A 7730-nucleotide genomic window follows, 5' to 3' on the forward strand; every position below is an offset into this window, starting at 1 on the left:
TTGTGTGGATGCCATTTGTAGGTAACAGCTTATGTAATATGATGCTTGGGGGGAGCTCTAAAAAAGCCAAACTGCCTGGGTTCAAACCCTGCTCCTACCCATGGTTAGCTGTGTGATTGTGAACATGATACTTTGCCTCTCTGTTCCTCAATGAATTTTCTGTAAAATGGGAATGACAGCAGTTCCTACTGATGGGGTGGTAGTGAGGCTTTGACAAGCAAACATATGCAGGGTCCTTAGACCATGTCTGGTACTTACTGTGTTTGGTTACCATGAAGTTGACAGTTTGCCTAGGACCTTCTGGCTGATGCCTGTTGTCCCAGCATGATTCTTAATATTCTCCCTTTCACTCAAAAGTGTCCATAATGGACAGGACAATATATTAAAAGGCCAACTAGCTCTTTGTTATGTCTACCTGGTTATCCCTCCGCTTCATGGCTGCTTCTCTGAGAATGAGCAGGCTCAGGTTCCCAATGAAGCCCCAGAGATAGCTCTTCCCAGGCCACCAGTTGTCCATGCCATGAACCCAGTTTTTCCTTCCTTCCTTTTTTACTTGGCCTCCTCCCCGCTCCCTCTTCTCCCACAGTCATCCTCCACTTTTCTGCCTTTTCCCTGTCGCTGCCTTATGGCCCAGGGATCACACACAGGTACTTTTCGGCTTACTTGAGGGCTCCCCCTGACCCTAATACTCCAATGGATACTTTCTGGTTCTCCCACTAAATGGTGCCTGATCAAATTGCTCAGAGAGGCAAGAAACAATTTAAGATGTCAAAGAAATGACTTAACCACTAGATGGATGAGAAGAAACAATGTGCTGTTTTGTGTGTGATATGTGTGTGTGTGTGTGTGTGTGTGTGTGTGTCTGTGTCTTGTGTGTTGTGTTAGGGGAAGAAGTTTGAAGTGGTCCATCCAGTGCCAGAACCTCTGTCTATAAAGCTGTGCTATCAGAGAGCCTGGAGGCTGTTCTCCAGGACGGCTGCCCCTCACGTGTAGCTAGAGAAGGCAAAACCCAAGGGTTGGGAGCTTCAGGATTTAGGCCCATTTCTATTACTCACTAATGACTAACAAAAGACCATGATTTTCCAAAGCTTTAAGAGAGCAGACTTGTCCCTAGAACACTATGATTTTGACACTGTAAGAAGCTCAGGACCTGCTCATAGGCTTCTAAAACAGCAATTCCATACTATTCTGCAATTCCACACTCTTCCATACAAAACTGCATCTTTTAGCCTGTTTGGGAGGAAATAGGAGGGAACCAGGGGGTGGGAAAACAGATCAACTGAACTAATTCTCACCAAGGGAGAGAGAGCAACTGGGTCCCTGTGCATTACAAAAGAAGATGCATTCATTCTGATGGGAGAAAAGCAAGGGGTGATATGAGCTCAGTGACTGTCTTGCCAGTCCCTGGGGACCTGGGGACCCCCCTCCATAATGCCTCCCTCAGCTCAGCTCCTTTCAGCATCTTGCCAGCACCCAGGTGGCTGCAGTTTCCATCCCCCTTCCCCATAGCAGGCTCAGCAAGCCATCACAACAAGGGCCTAGAAGGCAGGAGTGACAGCTGCTTTAGTTCCTGTCCCAGTGCTGGGGTCCATCCACAGGATGACATGTCTCTAACCTACTGCACCTGACCCTGTACCCAGGGCTCCATCTGTGCTGGTGGTATCACCAGTCACTCAAGCAGTGGAACCCAAGTCTCCGTCGTCATGAGTCTCCTCCTCTATTCTCACCCCCAACATTTATTTAGTTACCAGATCAGGTCTGTTCCATCTTTCCCTAGGCTCAAATCCCTATCCTGTCACTTATTTGCTGCTTAACCTTTCCGACTCACAGTTTCCTCCTCTACAATATAAAGACAATAATCACAATCTCCTCAGAAGGTTGTTTGGGGATCATTAAATCCCTGACCACAGGCTCTGACACAGAACAGATGACTGCCCCTCCCACCTCTTACAGCAATGTCTCTTGTGGAGCCCCTTCTGCTCTATCTCTACCAGCCCTGCTCAGCCTCACAAGGTCACCTTCCCAGTTAACGCCTCCTGCAACTTCCCTTCTGTAGCACCTCTCAGATATAGACTGCCACAGATCACAGTGCTCCTGAGCCCAGCTCCAATAACGTCTTTTCTCCTCTCAGAAACCATGAAAATACCCCTAGTCTTAATCATAAAGTTCAAGTTCCCTCACCTAACACTCAAGGCCTCCTACCATCTGATCCCAGCCAACTTTCTTCACAGTATTGTATACTATGTCTTTCCTTGTTCCTTTGACACATCCTGCCTCCACAACTTTGCTCAAATATCCTTTCCCCGTAAGTACCAGACACAACCTCCTCTTCAAATTCTGGCCTAAGTGCCACATCCCAGGTCTCTCCTTCCAGAAGGAATCCCTTCTCTAAACTCCTGAGAGGTAAGGGGACATCGGAGAGCATACCTGAAGCCTCTCATCCATCATTCAGTAACAATGGAGAGAGTAGCTTTCATGAGCAAATGCTTCCCCATGAATTCATGTTAATTTCCATTCTATGTGCCTGGTTCCATGTCCCTATGCCTACATCCTTGAGAAAGGCTCTACACATGCTGGTTTCTTCCAGAGACAAGCAACTCACCACCTCATAGGTTAGCTTCTTCCTCCTGAACTCTGACCATCCCTGGGGACTGCCCCTGATTGAGCCTTTGTGCTCTCTGAAGCAGAAAGCTAATACTTTGGGGATTCTTGGTATCCTCCATATAGCCAAACAGGGCAGGTTCCCAGCACATGCATTGTGTACAAGTGGATTCAGAGGATTTGCCCAGGTGCATGGGTAGATGCACACACACACACAGAGACACACACACACACACACACACCTAGACGAGTCAGCACAAGGCCGGCTGAGTCACACAGCCAGACCAGGGCACAAGCAGGGCCAGGCAGGAAGCCAAGCCCCAGAAGCACCCATTTCCTGACCTCTTCCTTTGCTCTGGGAGGTTCTCTTTTGTCCCTTTGTCTTTTTGATGCTCTGTGTCTCTGGGCCCATATGGCACAGCCTCCTAGCAGTGCTGTCCTGAAAACCAGGAGTTTTCGTTTCTAAATCTGGGACCCTGGGAAAGGCACTTCACCTCTCTGAGCCTCAGTCTCCTCATCTATGAAATGAAGAGCCTGGATACGGCCTGAGGGTCCCTGAAGTTCTTTCCTGATCAAAACCCTAGTGTTTCTCAGCAGCTCCCCACCCTCCTGAACTACCAGGTTAAAAAGCGAAAGGAGCAAAGGCCAGGGCAGGCCTGGGGACAGATCAGGAAGTACAGCGACCTGGGGCCAGGTCCTCCCACCATGTATCCTGCACACATATGCTCACACTTGCTGCTGTTGCTACTGCCAAAGAAGCAAGCAGGAAGCGCTCTCCTGGCCGCCCTGGCCGGCCGAGGGGCCCGAGAGCACCCACCCCTTAAACTTCTTCCGCATTACCTTGGCGCCTGCCTTGCACCTGTCGCACCACGGGTCCACAGGGCTCACAGCTGTCTGGAAGCCTGCTATCGGGAAGCCTCTTGCCCGGCCGCTGATCTGCCGCCACTCTCCCGCCTGGGGCGGCGCGAACTGGACCAGCCCCAGCCACGCTGAAGTGGAAGCGGCGCCCCCTGGGCGCCCTCCGGGATCTGCGCGCTGCGTGGTGGGGTCCCGACCGCCAGCCGGCGACCTGAGACCTCCAGGAAGCCTATCGGACCGACGCTGTTGACTTAGCTTGTGGAGGGATCAGGCCTCCTGGGCCCCTCTGTCCCCTGACCCCTATGTCTTTGCTGACTCCCGAGGAGTTTCAGGCTCTGGAGCCCGGCAGAGAGTTATTAGCCAGGCATCAGTCTGGACCTTGCAGGCTCCTTAGAAAGACAGGTGAACTTCTGTGCACCCGTGGAAACCCTGCTCCAGCGTTATCCTAGGACACAGAAACTAAAGGGGATTTTTTTTTCTTGATCTTTTTCTGACTCTTCTATAAGGTGACACAAGTGCTTGCATAATTTACCCCCCCCCCCCATGAATCTGTCAATAAAGCAAATAAATCTCCAAAGGCCTCCTGACTAAAAGATAACCCGCACCCAGATCTTCTCTGCACACTCTCTGGCCTCAGTCTAATTTCCCAGCCTCACCTCTTCTGCCCCTGTTCTAAGCATGCTGGCTAACTGTCAAAAATGACTGCTCTTTGTGGATGTTCTGAGCGCCTGCTTTGCCTGGACGCCCCTCTTCTTTCTTCTCTGCCTATTGAAATCCTACCAATCCTGAACCATCACTTTCTTGGAAACCCTTCCCTAGAAACTGTCCCTTGCAGAATGCCACAGTCCCTTCTTGGTGAGCCCATCATTCTTGGCCTGATTTATATATTAGTATCTGTCTCCAACACCCCACCACCACTAAACCCTATTCTGTAGTGGACAGAAGCAAACCCTTTTTGAACAGCTGTTATGAGTGGTTTTCTGCATCCTTTCTTCTTGTAGACCAGCTAGCAGCTAGCCCACCACTTCCTTCCATCCCACGGTTTCTGAAGCTCTCAGTGGCCTCCTTGGGCCCTCCCTGTGCTGTGCTCCTGCTCTGTACCATGACTTTTTCTGTCCTGTTCTGGGGCATGCCTGTTTGTGTCAGCTCCCAAGGTCAGGGTGGAATGTACTCCACCTCTGACCCTGGTGCTATTCTGACACACAATTTCTAGGTCTCAAAACAGGTAGCACTGGATGGATGACTTGCCTATTTCTCAGCCCTGTGCTGAGGAAAGGAGAGCTTTCATCATCAGTATCTGGGACAAAGGGACTCAGAGATGATCTGATGAAGTCTGACTACTCCCATTTTACAGAGGAGAAAACAGACCAGAAGGTCAAGTCAGTGGCATCAGAGGTAAGGACCACAGTTATCCTTGTGGATAAATGATATTAATACTGTTGCCTGACTGGTTTAGATTGCCTTCCATTTCTAAAGCAATTCTGCATGTTGATGGTCATTTGTCCCTCACAGTCTCATGAAGTATCAAGGTCAAGTACATAGACTCTGAAGCCGGCAGGCCTGGGTTTGAACCTTGGTGAGCTCCAACTTGCTAACTATGGCCTTAGCAAATCAATGAACCTTTCCTCATCAGTCAAATGTGGGTGGTTAACAGATCCTGCATCTTAGGGTTGTTCTAAGAATTTAAATGTGCATCCTAGGAGGGTTTAGAACATGAAAAATGCAATGTGTGCTTGCTCTGACTGATATTTTTGTTATTGTTAACTGTATCATTTCACAGGTAGGATAATTGAAGCTTGGAAAGGCTGAGACTCATCTGAGAAATTGCTGCCATGGGGACTTGTTTTCTTGCCAAATTCCATGCAGTCTTTGTAAGTCAGCACCACTCTGCTTCCTGTTCCCATGTCTCTGTGTCTCACTACACTTTTCTCACAGGGCAGAAAAACACCTGTCCTTTTAGCCCAATTCAGAACCCCTAGACATTTCATGGTACAAACCCTGGCCATATCTTTTGGCTGTGATGGTGCTGTCTCTGATTGGCTGGCACTGGCTTTCCTGGAACAGAGACTTTGTAACTGCCTTCAGAATCATAGAGCCTTCACATGTAGGAGCTAAAAGGTCAATTGTGCCTTAGAGCTCTCTTTCTCTCAGCTCAGAGCAAAAAAGAAGAAATGGGGAAAAGATGATTCTTCCATGTATGGATGTGGGAAACTGAGGCACAGTAGATATAATGGATTGGTCCAGGCTTAAATTCAGGAAGGATGAGGACCTTTACTTCTTTTTACTCTATGGCTACATGGCCTTCCTGATCCAGTATTGCATAAGGACCCCAAATTCATTCACTTAATAAGTATTTATCAAGGTAGTGATGAATAGATGTAGGCAAAGCCAACTTCGTGGGTATGTTACATGAAATCACCTGGGGTCCCACACTTAGGGCTCCATTCTTGGTTTAACGCTCAGTTTTCTCCTCCTCCTCCTCCTCCTCCTCCTCCTCCTCCTCCTCCTCCTCCTCCTTCTTTTTTTTTGGTATTGGGGATTGAACTAAGGGACACTCAAACACTGAGCCACATCCCCAGCCCTTTTTTTATATTTTACTAGAGATAGGGTCTCACTGAGTTACTTAAGTCCTCGCTAAATTGCTGAGGCTGGCTTTGAACTTGAGATCCTCCTGCCTCAGCCTCCCCCACTGGGATTACAGCCATGCTTTCACCTTCTTAAAATCCTTAATCCTTTGTGAAGAGTGACCCTGAATTTTTATTTTACACTGGACCATGCAAATTGTCCAGCTAGTTCTGGACCTTGATCATTCCCTGGAAGCTCTCAGTTTTGAAGTAAGTCAGCCATAGAATTAATGATTGGGTGTGTCATAGAGGCTGTGACAGAGACAGGGTAGCTAGGGGTACAAAATAGGAATTTGGCCAGTGTTAGACTCACTCAAACCATGTTTCCCAGCTATGCAGCCTCCCCAGGAATCAGCTACTTCCACACAGCTCTTTGCTAGGAGAATTGGCCTGGGTTTAGCATCAGGATCTAAAGCCCCAAACAGCTGCTGCAAACCCTGCCACTCTGGCAGGTCTTAGCAACACAAAGAAACAACTATCATTGCAGCCAAAGTTTTTCTCATGTTTCCTTACCCACACCCTCATGCTCACCCAGACTCCCACTGGCTTCTGGTTTCCTCTGCACGCCCAGACCCATCCAGCTTCAGGAAAAGTAAAGTCACCCACACTGAGAAACGAGTGATGACAAATCCAAAGGACATGGAGTTTATTGCGGGTATTTCTGCATCCCCCTGGCCTATATGCATGACATTACAGACATCGGGTCATGATAACTGAGTGAATGTGTGAAGGGTGAATGCATATGGCAAAGCCTGGAATTGGCAGTTTAAAGGTCACTGACCTGAGAATAGATTTTTTTGGTTGTGATTTTGTTGTTGTTTTCATTTATGTTTTGGTGGAGTGATGGAAGCCGCAACCCAATGAGTTTGGGAAGGGGAAATGAGGAAATGAAGGAGTAAGAAGGAACCTCTCTCAAGGAAACTAATGGGGCAAGGGGTGGGGAGTTGGGCAAATGGAAGAAGAGAACCAAGGTGGGGACTTGAAGATGTTTGCAGGATGAGGCCAAGGGTCTAATGAAGAGAGAAAAGATGCCCTCAAGAAGAGGCAGGAAAGATTAGAGGGCAAAAGTCAGGGTAGAGGAACCCTGGAGAAACAGGAGGAGGAAAGTAATGATGGGGGAGGGTAAAGAATGAGGCAGTGGGAAGAGAATGGATGAATCACTGGGATGATGGCCCCTGTTTTCTCTGTGACACAGAAAAATAGATAATAGAAGGAGGGTTTGAGTGGACCATTGGAGTAGATGATATTTAGACATGCTGTGAGTTTTTGACTCCTCTGGGGCTTGGGAAGGGGTGTCTTAGTCTGTTTTGTGTTGCTATAACAAAATACCTGAGACTGGGTATTTTATACAGAAATGAAGTTTCTTTAGTTCATAGCTATAGGGGTTTAAGAGCATGATATAGGAATCTGCTTAGCTCTGTGAGGGTTGTCTGGATACATCATAATGTGACATATGGCATCATGGTGGGAGCACACGCAAGAGGAAGAGGTCATATGACCAAACAAGAAGCCACAGAGATTTCAGGAGTGAGGCTGTGGGGTCTCACATGAGAACTACATCAATCCCTCCAGCACCCAAGGACATAATAATCATCTTCCACCAGATTCCATCTCTTAAAGGTTCTGCTCTCTCCCAACACCACCACA

The 7730-nt window shown here is 48.2% G+C and overlaps 1 protein-coding gene across 1 annotated transcript in view; it reads right to left on the bottom strand.

Annotated features, from left to right (window-relative positions):
• Cracr2a (calcium release activated channel regulator 2A) overlaps nucleotides 1-3546 on the bottom strand; it is a 130145-nt gene extending 126599 nt beyond the window's left edge. Inside the window, exon 1 of the mRNA XM_027951216.2 lies at nucleotides 3442-3546. The gene's annotated coding sequence lies outside the window, so the exon portion shown is untranslated. The remainder of the gene's footprint in view (nucleotides 1-3441) is intronic.
• Nucleotides 3547-7730: the final 4184 nt, after the last annotated feature.

The sequence above is a fragment of the Marmota flaviventris genome, chromosome 3 (assembly GCF_047511675.1).
Source record: "Marmota flaviventris isolate mMarFla1 chromosome 3, mMarFla1.hap1, whole genome shotgun sequence".
Lineage (NCBI taxonomy): Eukaryota > Metazoa > Chordata > Mammalia > Rodentia > Sciuridae > Marmota > Marmota flaviventris.